Source organism: Dipodomys spectabilis, unplaced genomic scaffold (genome assembly GCF_019054845.1).
Source record: "Dipodomys spectabilis isolate Male_0828 unplaced genomic scaffold, ASM1905484v1 ptg000175l, whole genome shotgun sequence".
NCBI classification, from domain to species: domain Eukaryota; kingdom Metazoa; phylum Chordata; class Mammalia; order Rodentia; family Heteromyidae; genus Dipodomys; species Dipodomys spectabilis.
The window spans coordinates 8,498,611-8,512,289 of record NW_024870852.1 but is presented as its reverse complement, the minus strand read 5'-3'; the positions used below and the strand labels follow the sequence as shown (position 1 = coordinate 8,512,289).

At 46.0% G+C, this 13,679-nt stretch overlaps 1 pseudogene; it reads right to left on the bottom strand.

The window, feature by feature from the left end:
* Positions 1-5,614: 5,614 nt before the first annotated feature.
* Positions 5,615-13,679, bottom strand: part of LOC122120391 — a 29,442-nt pseudogene continuing 21,377 nt past the window's right edge.

Sequence of the window (13,679 nt, the reverse complement as noted above, 5' to 3'; positions counted from 1 at the left end):
AGGATCCCCTGTCTCAAAGGACCAGTTGCTCACCAATGGCCTGAATTCACCTCTCTGAATTCCTAAACTCAATTTGTGTGCCATCCCTGCCGTCTCCACCTTCTGAGATCAGTTGTCCCCTCTGGGACTCCCAAGTTCCTTATGGTACATGGAAGGGCCAGCTGCTTCACCTGAGGCCTCATCTGCCTCCTGGTTTACATCTGGCCACATCATGTAACTTGCATATGTGAAGGTTAAGGGATGGATGTCTGAGGCATGCACTTGTTTCTACACCCTGCTTTGCTGGTGTTCAGGGTTGGGGGAGGCAGATTGCAGGAAGGGGAGATGCATCATCCCTCTGTGTGGTATGAACTTCATGGAACTCTCCAGGCCTGCCCTGCTCCTCCTGGAAACTTTCCCACGTCCTGTCCCTGCTTGGCTGTATTCATCAGCTCTGTCTGGGACATGTTCCCTCAGTTGGGGACTTCTAGACTCCTACATGTTCAACACAAGCGAGTATTTTATCAGAGCTTAACCTGGTGGGGTCCACCAGAGATGCATTTACCTAGAGAAATACCCAACTCCAACTATCTTTGGTCTTCCTTGTGGAGAAAGAGAGTGTGCAGCTCCAACACTCTCCAACTGTTCTGTTCCTCTAAAGGGAAGAATCCTCATGGGGGCTGGGCATTAGTGGATCACACTGTGATCCTAGCTACTCAAGAAACTGAGATCTGAAGATCGCAGTTTAAAGTCAGTCCAGGCAAGAAAGTCTGTGAGACTTTTTTTTTTGTCAATCATGGGGCTTGAACTCAGGGCCTGGGTGCTGTCCCGGAGCTCTTTTGCTCAGTGCTAGTGCCCTACCACTTTAAGCCACAGCCCCATTTCCAATTTTGTAGTGATTAATTGGAGAAAAGAGTCTCATGAACTTTCCTGCCAGGGCTGGCTTGAAGCATAATTCTTGGATTTTAGCCTCCTGACTAGGTTTACCGGCATGAGCCATTGGCTCCTACCTTGTAAGACTCTTATTTTCAATTAACTATCAAAAAGCTGGAAGTGTAGCTATGACTAAGGTAGTAGAGCATTAGCCTTGAGCAAAAAGCTCAGGAACATCAGTCAGGCCCTGAGTTCAAAAGCCAGGACCGGCTCAAAAGAAAGAAAGAAGGAAAAAAGAAAACGGAACTGGAGTTGTGGCTCAAAGTCATAGAGTATTAGCCTTTGAGCAAAAGGGATAGCACCCAGGCTCTGAGTTCAAGCCCCAACATCGACAGATAATTAATTGGAGATAGAAGTCTCATGGACATTCCTGCCTGGGCCATGTTCAAACCTTGATGATCAGATCTCAGCCTCTTGAGTTGCTAGGATTATAGGGATGAGCCACCAGTTCCAGGCTCAATCTGTTTAAGTTCATAGAAAGTCATTCTTACCTACTTCATTCTATTGAATTCATCCATGTTACACTTGGCATTTGGATATAGTTTAGTGTTGAACACATGGTTTCCCTTTGGCTACTGTGTGCACCAGGAGTGCAATGGGCAGCCCAGCTCCACATGATTTCTCCTGACAGCTTTCCTTCCTCTTTGAGCACTCTAACACAGTACTGGAAGTACTTGACAAAGCAATAAGATAGGACATAAAGAAAAGAAAAGGCCTTGAAAGAAATTAAACTGTAATGCAAATGATGCATAATAGTCTTGGTAGGAAGTTCCAAAGAACTTACTCAAAAAGCTCTTGATTTCCAGGCAAATGACCAACATTACAAAAATGAAGTGCATTTGTGGATAGCATGGACAAACTTGTGAAAGCAAAAATTAAAAACTTCACACCAAAAGATATCTACTCATTACCTAACCAATAAGATGATAACCCCTCTGTACAACACTTTCATATTAACAATGAATAAATTAAAATACTTTTAAAAACCTTCACACTATTTGAATTGCTCAAAAATGAAATCTGGGTCATAAATCTGACTATATCTATATCTAGATATGTAAAACATGTGAAAACCTATGAGCATTGATGAAGAAATCAGAAATAAATAGAAGATATTTTCCTCAAAGAAAAATCAAATATAATTAATCAGTGTTCTCTACAGAAAGAGAATGAAAAGATGAATAGATGATAGATACACAGATATATAGATAGAGATAAATGGTAGGTAGAACAAGATTCATGGGTTTTACTCAAGCAATTACAGAGAATAAGATGATGTGCCATAAGCAAACTAGAGACATGAGAAAGCTGGTGGCTTTGACCTCATTGAGGTCAAAGTTCTGAGGACCTGGTGGGGGAGGGGACGAGGTGCTGGGGTAAGTCTCAAAGCCAAGGGCAGCAGAATCAAGATTCTAATGTCCAAAGTCAGGAGAACATGGTGTACCAACACGAGAAGAGAGAGCAAGTTTGTCTTTCCTCTGCTCTTTTGATCTTTAGTTCTCAGCCACTTGATGATTGCATGTCCACACTGAGTGATGGGGATTTTCCTGATTCAGTTCACTGATTCTGGTGTCTTCACAGATGAACCCAGAAATAATGCTTTACCAGCTGTGTGGGTCCCTTCATCTGGTCAAGTTGACACTGAAAATTCATCATCACAGGGACACACGAACTCTTGGATTGGAAGATGAAGCACAGTAAAACAAACAACAAAACAAGTCATATGTTTGAATATCCATAATAGGTTTATTTGGAACAGCAAAACACAAGAAATAACCAATCAAAATACATTCACTTACAAGCTAATGGTCAAGCAAATGGTCAAGCAAATTGTGCATCCATATAATGAAATACTACTTCAGCAATAAAAATTAATGAATTATTATTGATTTTTTTGTGCTGGTCCTGGGGCTTGAATTCAGAGCCTAGGTGCTATCCCTGAGCTGTTTTGGTAAAGGCTAATGTTCTACCACTTGAGCCACAGCTCCATTTCTGACTTATTTTTTGTGGTTAGGGATCAGAATCTCATTGACTTTCCTGCCTGGACTGGTTTCAAACCATGATCCTCAAATCTCAGCCTCCTGAATAGCTAGGATTACAAATAAGCACAAAGCCCCAGCTCAAAAAAAGACCAAAAAATGAAATTAAAAATAAAGTTTATTATTGTAGACAAAAAATAAGCTCTATATATCACCTACCACTCATGCACCAGAAAAAAAAATATATAGCTAAAGATAAAATAGGCAGGGCAGGGCTGGGAAGGTGGCTCAGTGGTAGAGCGCTTGCCTTGCATGCATGAGGCCCTGAGTTCGATTCCTCAGCACCACATAAGCAGGAAAAAAAGCTGGAAGTGGCGCCGTGGCTCAAGTGGTAGAGTGCTAGCCTTGAGCTGAAGAGCTGAGGGACAGCACCCAGGCCCAGAGTTCAGGCCCCACAACCGGACCCCCCCCCCGAAAAAAAAATAGGAAGGGTATAATTTGAGCAAAACCTGAAAACCTGTTTTGTGTATAACAACAACAATAACAAAAACTCAGGTGGTATGAATACTACCACCTGGAGTGCTACCTAGGAAACAAGAGGGGCTTGCCTTGTGCACCCAGGGAAGACAAACACAAAAATGTTTGTCACACAGCAGAAAGGGTCAAAAGCTATGTACAGATGACCATATAAGATGATGCTAAGTGAAATGAACCCCAAGATATGGACACAAGAGGTATTTTCTTTGTTGCTGTTGTTTTTAATGTACTATGTGATTTTTTTTGTTACTTTTTTATGTTCTTCCCCCATGGTATAACCTCTGTTGTCACTGTATTTGATTCTGGTGCCCAGCATCTTGTATATACATTGTTCTAATTTGGGAGAGGGGAGGGAAATAACAAAATGCTGAAACAAGGATACAGCTTGACCCATTGTAACAATGAGATGTACAAGACACTATGTTGAAAACAAACTTTACAACTTGAAGAGGGAGGGAGGAGTTGGAGAGATGGGAGGGAAGGGATAGTGGGGGGGAAACAAAGGAGAGGGTAATAATGCTCAATGGGAAATGTACTCATTACCTTACTCATGTAACTGTCACCCCTCTGTATAGTATCTTCACAATAAAAAGTTTTAAAACACAAAATGTTTGTCACAAAGCTAGCAGAGATGCTGGATAAAGTGTAACATTCATGATGAGATACGTTCATGAATTTTTACCATATGAGACCCAAGGAGAAAGGAAAAATAATAAAGCAGAGCTACATGTATCAGCATGATACAATTTGTGTTTCAACATGCAATAGAAAATGAAGTTCCAAAAAGCATGGAGAAGAGTATGGTGTTTAAACATGAAACATAATACACATGTTATAAAAGTATACAATCCTGCTGAAGGAGGATTAACACCAAGTTCAGGACAAAACTTTTTAAATGGAAACCAAAGAAGACAACAATGCAATGGCAAGATTTTGTAAGTCTACAATGGTACCTCTGAGGATATTTTTGTATTATTTTTTATGTATTTCAGGATTTTTTTAAATGCTTACCCAGCAGACCTGGAATTTCAAAACATCTGTCTATGCAAATATAATCACACTTTCAGGAACCCTGGATAATAATGAACAGGGATGTGAAAAACTAAGACCTGTTCACAATCAGGGAGAGGGTTCACATCTGTCTACTTGGATTGCTTTGTTTTGTTTTTAATTTGGTGCCAATACTGGGGTTTGAACTCAGGGCCTGGGCACTGTTCCTCAGCTTTTTTCCCCCTCAAGGCTGATGATCTACCACTGAGCCACAGCTCCATGTCTAGCTTTTTAGTGGTTAATTGAAGATCAGAGTGTTACAGACTTTCCTGCTTGGGCTGGCTTCAATCCTCAGATTTCAGCCTCCTCTGTAGCTAAGATTACAGATACAAGCCACCAACATTTGACTTGGTAGCGTTTATTCTCTTTCGAACAGAAGCAAAGTCATGTGAAGTTCCATACTTCGGAGTAGAGATACCCGCCAAGGCCATCACCCCACATCTTCCCTTGACTCAGCTCCAAAGCCCTGAGGGTAGAACGTCAGAGGGTATGCAGAAAGATCATGTCTGTGCCAGGACAACAGAGTGTAGGCAGGGTTTGGGGGTCACCTACAGGTCCTTGCAGGGTCTTCTCTCCACTTGAGCAATGTGTCAAAGCCCATGCAGAAGCTGTAGGGGAAGATCATTCATTCATTGGTTCATTCATGAGCTGTTATACGTGTTTATTGAACACCTACTGTGTGTCAAATACTCTGCTCAGTCTTAGCTCATGATGCAGATCAGAAGTGAAGCCCTATGCACTGCACTCTTCCTAGATTCTGAATTCCCTCCCATGCCCACATCCACCTGTCACTGATCAGAACCTCCCATTCTTCAGATATATCCTCTTCCAGATCACAGTGGTAGATGTATCATGTGAACACTTGGAGTTTTGATTGCATTCCACTCCTATGCCTTTGATTCTAACTTAAAACCTCCCAACTATAGGAGAAGATGCTATGCATAGATCTGGAACTTCAAAACACATCTGGAGAAAGTAAGAGCATGCACAACCTTCTCTTGCTACTGGACTGGACTTGCAGGCAGTCCACAGACACCCTATGACTTTGTGTGCTCACTCTGAACTCCTTTTGCCTGCCCTTGCCTGCAGCCCTGGCCTCCCCCCCTAAGACTAAGGGCCCACCCCAAACCCACCTGTCACAGAGTCCACCACCTGTAGATATAGGCTATGATGAGACTCACCAGCAGTAGCACCCAGGAGCAAAGCCACAAAAATATGGGCAGACATCTCTGAATCTAAAAGCCACAGAACAGAAAGCCCTTCAGATTAGCTCTTTGAGGTTAGATGTCCATCTGGGATGGAGAGCCAGGAATGTTCAGAGCCAATGAGCCAGATCTAACTCTGATTCCAGCTCTGAGCTCTTTTCTGTACACTTTTCCCTCCTAAATAAGAGATAACTTTGGGACTGGCACGGTGGCTCCTAGCTGTAAATGCTAGCTGCTCAGGAGGCAGAGATCAATAGAATCACAGTTCAAAGCTAGCCCAGGAAAAAAGCTAAGACCTTGTCTCAACAAAGAAGCTGGGCATGGCAGCACATGTCTGTAATCTCAGTTACATGTGAGACATAGGTAGGATGACAGTCCAAAGCCAACCCCGGCAAAATAATCTCAAGAACCTTACCCAAATCCCAATAGAGCTAGAGGCATGGATCCAGTGATAGAATGACAAGCACAAGGCTTTGACTTCTAAGCCGAGTACTGGGGAGGGAAAAAAAAGCAGAAATCTCACCTTGAACCTCTCCCAACACATGCTTATTTGAATATCTGTAAGCCAACAATTAGGTGCTTAGCTTTAAGGCATAAATCTGAATTTCGCCAATGCCAGTCCTTACAGCCTTGTGGTCATTTAACATGATCTGTGCTAGGATCTCTAAATGTGCCATTTACAAAAATATCATATAAGTGAGTAAACTGAGTCTCTGAGAGATCACTGACTGTTGCCTCAGTTTACTGGAAACTAAAAGTTCAAGTTTACCTACACTCAAATGACAGTGTTGTCAACATACATTTTGACTGTATATGGAGTACAGGTATATTAGTTCACTTAATCCTCACAAGGACTCTGCAAATCAGTAACTGTCCTTACACCCTATCTACAGAGGAACAAAATAGAGCCTGGAGACGTTATATATCTGTGTAAGAATGTTGGGTGGAAAGTTGGGTATGGTGGCTCACATCCATAATCTCAACTACTTGGGAGGCAGAGATCAGGAGGTTTATGGTTTGAGGCCAGCCTGGACAAAAAGTTATCAAGATCCCACTTCTCAACCAATAAGATAAGCATAGTGGCATGCTCCTGTAACCCCAGTTATGAAGGTGGCAGTCACAGTCACGGATGAACCCAAACAAATAACACCAACCTTTATTAGAAAAATAACTAAAAAGGGGGTGGGGATAGGGCAGGAGGCATAGCTCAAGTGGGGGAATGCCTGCTAGAATTCAAATCCAGGGCCACGAACAAAAAGAGCCTGTTCTGTGATCAGAGCAGACGTCCTGCCCCTGTAGGTGCAGCCTTGCAGAACAACATGCAGGCAAGCTTGCTCGCTCCCTGCTAAACCCATCTGACAACTGATTGCTGACAATCACCTCTGCCTCCACAGTGATGAGCACCAAGCCGAAGTCTCTTTAGGGTGATTGATATATGTATGTATGCATGCATTCATTCATTTATTCTGTTGGTTGTGAGGCTTGAACTCAGTGACTGGATGCTGTTCTTACACTCTTCCTCAAGGCTATCTCTCCATCACTTTGAACCACAGCTCCACTTCCAGTGTTCTTGGATTTTCCTGCCTGGGCTGGCTTTAAACTATGATCCTCAGATCTCAACCTCCTGAGTAGCTAGGATTACTCGGCTCTTTTTAGGGCATTTTTGAGGAGATTGAGCTGTGAACCACTCTTTGCACAGATATGAAAGAATCTTTCAGAATGCCTCGACTGGAGAAAGTCACTGGCTGGGTTCCATGCCCATTATTCAAGCACTCCCATTGGCTGGTGGGCTGGAGCTGACCTTGGAGACCATCAGCCTCCCTCTCGCCTCCACCAAATCCACTCAGGAGATGGAGGTAAGCCCCACTGCCCAAACTCACCTGGGCTCCTTGTGTGTTTGTAGGTGGTGGGTGCTGCATACAGTATGAGGCTGGCCCCGAGGGGAGGCTGTGCGTCATGCTCCACCACACAGGTGAATATGTGCCCAGACCTCTGCATCTTTGTATTCGTCCAGTACACACTTTCCAGGGCACAGAAGCCATCTTGATTCTGCATGGGCTCAGGCAGCGTGGTATCCTTGACCACCTGGCAGTTCACCAGCCAGGTAAGACGCACATCCTGTGGGTAGAACCTCTGCACATGGCAGGTAACTGCCACCAAGCCAGAGGAGTGGATGACTGGGACACTGTCACTGTAGGGGGAACTGGCAGAGCCCAGAGAAAGCAGATGATTACGGTGCAAAATCCCCTGGGAGTTCCTAGAGGACTAGGTTATTTGCCCATGGATCAGCCCAGCATTCCACCTAGGAGATTTAGGTCTTGGTTAACAGGCGAATAATAAAAAAATGTTGTGATAAAGGAGAGTGTGCATGCATAAAGAATTCATATTTGAATGGATGGGTAAGTGGATGGGTGGATGGGTAGATGGATAAGTAAATGGATGGATGGTAAGTAGGTGGATGGATAGATGAATGGCAGGGTGGGTAGATGAATGGATGGGGAGTGGGTGGGTGGATGAATGGGTGGGTGGATGGATGGATGATCAAGTGGCTAGATGGATAGATGGTGGGTAAGTGAGTGGGTAGGTAAATGGGTAGATGGACGGATGAGTGAGTAGATGAGTGAATGTATGGATGAATGAATGGTGGGTGGGTAGATGGACGAATGAGTGGTTAGTGGATGGATGGGTGACAGAGGGATGGATGGTGGATGGGTGGATGGATGAGTGAGTAGAGGAGTGGATGGATGGATGATGGATGGTGAGTTGGTGGGGGGATGTATGACTGTGGTTAAGTGAATGGATGGATAGATGGATGGACGGATGGATGGTGGATGGATGATGAGTGGATGAGTGAATGGATGTATGGAAAAATAGTGGATGGGTAGGTGGATGGGTGAGTGGATAGACAGAAAGAAGGAAGTAAATGACCCTATAGCCAACAAGACCTTATGACTACATTTGTTGTTTCTGACACTGAAATGATGACATTCTCTAAAGTCAAATCAGCTCTCTCGGGTCACAGCAGATTTCAGCCCTTGGTCTAGGATAGAGAATGTAAGCCCTTTAATTGAGCAAGTGGAACGAACTGAGGGCCTCTGACTCCCAAATAGTCCTTCCTTATTCTCAGCCCTCCCAGCCCTGCAGAATGCTCTCGGTGCTGCTGCCCCAGGGGTGAACAACCAAGGCAAGATGCCAGCCCAGAAGCTTGCTGTCTGTGATCCTTCTCTCCTGCCCACACAGGGGCTCTCACCAAGCAAAGGGCAAGACCTGAGGAGGGAGGACCAGGACACTGGGGGCCTGGCGGGTGGTGCTGGGTGGTGCCTGGGGGTGGTGCCATCAACCAAGCAAACCTGGGGAAGTACTAAGTCCAGTGCAGCATCAACTCTCACCAGCAGCTAGACACAGCAGATGATGGAAACTTCTGTGTGTGCACAGCAGTGTTCAGGGCAGCCTGCATGCATTTTCATATTTTATCTTCACAAGAGCCAGTACATAAACACAGAAAGATAGTGTGAAGAGAAAAGGAAAGGAGAAAAGCCGCAGTTAGAAGGAACCTCTACAATAGCTGGGCTTGGTATATATGATCATAATCCCAGCAACTTGAGAGGCAGGTATAGAAAGATCATGATCTGAGTCCAGCCTGGGCAAAAACATGAGACCCTACCTGAAAAACACAGTAAAAGGAATGAGGATGTGGTTCTCAAAGAGTAGAGTTCTTGAGGCCCTGAGTTCAATACTAATACTGAAGAAAAAATAAAACCAGATGCCGGTGGCTCATGCCTATAATCCTAGCTATTCAGGAGGCTGAGATCTGAGGATTGTGGTTCAAAGCTAGCCTGGGCAGGAAAGTCCATGAGACTTTTATCTTCAAGTTACCACCAGAAAACCGAAAGTGACGCTGTGGCTCAAAGGTAGAGTGCCAGCCTTGAGCTGAAGAGATCAGGGACAGCACCCAGGCCCAGAGTTCAAGCCCCATGACTGACAAAAAGAAAAAGGAAAAAAGAAAAGGAAAGTGAGCTGGTGGCTCACACCTGTAATCCTGTAATCCTGGCTACTCAGGAGGGGGAGATCTGAGGATCACAGTTCCAAGCCAGGTGGGGCAGGAAAGTTCATGAGACTCTTATCTCCAATTAACCATCAGAAAACAAAAACAAAACAAGAAGTAGAGCTGAAGTGGGAGTAATGATTCTCTACAAGAAATGTTCTCATTACCTTACTCGTGTAACTGTAACCCCTCTGTACAGCATCTTTACAAGAAAATAAAATATAAAAAGAAAAGAAGTAGAGCTGCGGCTCAAAGTGGTAGAGTACTAGCCTTGAGCAAAAAAGCTCAGATATATCACGAAGACCCTAGGACCAGCACCAAACACACACACACACACACACACACACACACACACACACACACACACACACACACACACACACACACACACACACACACACACACACACTCTGACCAAAACTGAACCTACACAAAATCAGGCCTTATTTTCATACAATGTTTTAAGAAGGAACTGGCTGAAACCCTTTTAAATCATGACATGGTTTTATTTAATTTGCTTTTTTATTCTATTCTATGATTGCAGCTACCTACACCAATTCTTCAGAGGGACTGCATGCTTAGAGTAGAAAGAAACTGACCCCACTTCTCACCCCAAACTGTGCCTGTGACCCTATCAATACTTCACCTTTCACATCCACAGCACAATTGTGGAAGGGTAACATGCAGAAGCTAGCTGAAATGAGGGTGAATCTGTTTTTATAGGGGACTCCTTAAACAAACCAGTGTCCCCAGTTTCCTTAGCATTGGAGATCATTTCCTTCTCCTCCTCCTCCTCCTCCTCCTCCTCTTCTTTTTAACTACTCATTCTTTTTAACTACTCAAAAGGCTTTGTCTATTAGCCAGCAGCAACCCCAATATCATGTGCCTCCATTTTTTTAATCTGATTTTTTTTTCAAAAGCCACTCAGTCATGGGTGTGGATTCTCAGCGGAGCATGATATGAGGGGCCTCTCTTCCATGGAGGCTGAGGCCGGGCTGACCTCCCAGCAGGGGGCTGACCTCCCAGCAGGGGGTTCCCAGGCTCCAAGTCCATCTTCCCCAGCCACACGTACAGCCTTCCACCTCAGTCTCCCAGAATCCCTCCCGCCTCTCTGCCAGTGATTTCTCTATAGGCAAGAAGAGCCACCTGGGCAGGTTGGTCTCCCACGCCCTGAGGCACAGTCTCCACCATTGCCCAGAGCAGCCATCTCCTAGCCCAGTAACTCACCCTGCCCTGGCCATTCCCCTTGCTTCCTCACTGCCACCCCTCAGGCCCCAGCCCCAGAGCCCTGTGATCTGGCTCAGTTTCAGCACCAATCAACCGAGACACCCTGTGCCACGCTGCGCTGGGCCGGGCGAAGTTCAGAGGAGCATCATTCTACTGCAGCGGTCCATTCATGAATGTCTGTGCTGTGCATAGCTCTGATTTCCCCGCACATTGTTCCAGCTCCAGGAAATTATGTAATAAATACCCAGGTAAGGCAGATAGGAAAATGAGTTTTCTTGACAGCCAAAGATAGCAGAGGCAGCTGGGCACCAACGACTCACACCTGCAATCCCAGCTACTCAGGAGGCTGAGATCTGAGGATCACTGTTCAAAGCTAGCTGAGACAGGAAAGTTCATGAGACTGTTATCTCCAACTAACCACCAAAAAGCCAGAAGTGAAGCTGTGGTTCAAGTGGTAGAGTTCTAGCCTTGAGGGGGAAAAAAACAAGCTTAGACCCTGAGTTCAAGCCCTAGGACTGGCACAAAACAAACAAACAACACACACACACACACACACACACACACACACACACCACCACCACCACCACCACCACCACCACCACCACCACCACCATCACCAGCAAAAGCTTATGGTTTCATTCAATTCACAAGAATGAGTCAAGCCCAGGCCAATCAACAACAGAAATAAAACAGATAAAGAAACATTAGACCCACACCCTGGTGAGAGAAATGACAGAAAACTATCACAGCTCCTAAAATTTAGAAGGTCACCAACCCCTTCAATGTTTCTAATAGTATCTCAATTAAATTATAGAGATGTATGTGGGGGGGCGGGTTGTGGGTATGGGTATGTGTGTACAGAGTACAAATCCAGCACCCAGAATGGCCACCTGTGAACTGTCACTACAGGTACACCATCACTGAATCCCTGCCACAACAAAGCCATGTCAATTATTTCCCCATAGTGCTCAGAGGAGCCTGCCGCCAGAGGGGCTGGGGTGGGGGTGGGGGGTCCTTACCTCAGAGGTACTGGCTCAGGTTGATGACCTTCTGGAAGACCAGGAGGCTTCATGTTTCATGGAGCCGAGGATGGTGGAGAACACGTTGTCTTCCTGCAGTGGGATGGACACGTTGCTGGTCACGTTGAATGTGTTTCTACTGGAGACGATGCTGGTGTGGGACTGAGGGAGCTGGTGCTTGTTTTTGAACCAGGTCACCATCACCTGCTGTGTGTGTGCGCCATGAACGATGTGTAGCTCAGCCGGATGCTTGTGCAGGGCTCAGTACGCTGTCCAGGGCCTTTCAGGTTGCTATCGTGGTCCATCCTCCCTGTTGGAGAACAGCTTGCCATGAGCCCGGCAGGTGCCTGATGCCTATGACTGCCCAGCCTCCCTGCTGAGAAGCCACAGCCTTCCAAGGCTGCTACAGATACCAGCAGAGGGGACCAGAGGGGATCCAAGACCCAGTTCATACACAGGCCAACACCACAGAGCAAATACCCCTAAGCAAACAGCATCCTGCATTTCCCCACACAGCCCCAAGGGAGCACTCACTCCACATTTGACGCAATAGAGAACCAGACAGGCTAGGTCAACGTGCCAAGTCCATAGTCAGTCAGTGGACAAAGCTAGGGGTTTTCAGCGAGGTACCCCAGCCACAGGGTCGTGCCCCTGGCCACTGCTCAGCTCCGGCCTCAGTCCCCGAAAAGGGGAGACTTTCCTTTACATCTCACCAGGAAGGGGAAGGAGCACAGATTCAGGGGACCCCCTCTGCCCACATTCACATTCCCCGTCTCTCCTCTGGCTGAGCCTCTCCAAGCCTCAATTTCATCATCTGAGAAAGGGGAAGATTCCTGCCTTAGAGTTACCAAATGAAGTGAGGAGCTTGTTGTTCTTCGAAGTGCACTGTAGTTGTGCCACAAATGTCAGCTGGTGTGTGTGTGTGTGTTGGTCCTGGGACTTGAACTCTGGGCTTAGGCTCTGTCCCTGAGCTTCTTTTGCTCAAGGCTAGTGCTGTACCACTTGAACCACAGCGCTATTTCCGGCTTTTTGTGAATAGATTATTGGAGAAAAGAGTCTCACAGACGTTCCTTTCTTGCTCAAGGCTTGTGCCATACCACATGAGCCACACCTCCACTTCCAGCTTTTTGCTGGTTAATTGGAGATAAGAGCCCAGTCTGACTTCAAATCATGACTGTCAGATCTCAGCCTTCTGAGTAGTTAGGATTACAGGCTTGAGCCACCAGTGACTTGCTTCTTTTGGCTTTCTGGCTTGCAGCTGGCACTCTGCCACTGAGCCACACCTCCAGCCCACCAATCATACTTTGAATGTGACCAGAGACAGAAAAGTCTCTGAAAGGGTTGCCACATCACCTGAGGGCCTCCTTGGCTAAGCAACAGAACTGACACTGCAACCCAGGGGCTCTGACCCGGAGTCGGGGGAATTTTCTGCTACATTAACTTCTAATTCTCCAAGGTTGGATTTCTATTCGCTGGTGATCTTAACGATTGCTTGGCTTTCAGCCTAACTCTGGCTGGTGGAGACTGAACCCTGGCTAAGCCCTCCAACCCTGCGCTCCCCTGTCCAGATGCCACACAGGGTGTCGAGGGGGCCGGAGGGGGGGACCAGGGGAGCCTCCTTGGCAGATCCGCATGAGGATGTTGCCCTTGTCAGTGCAAAGCTGAGCAAAGACTTGGAAAGGGAAGGGTGAGGGGCCTGTTGTGG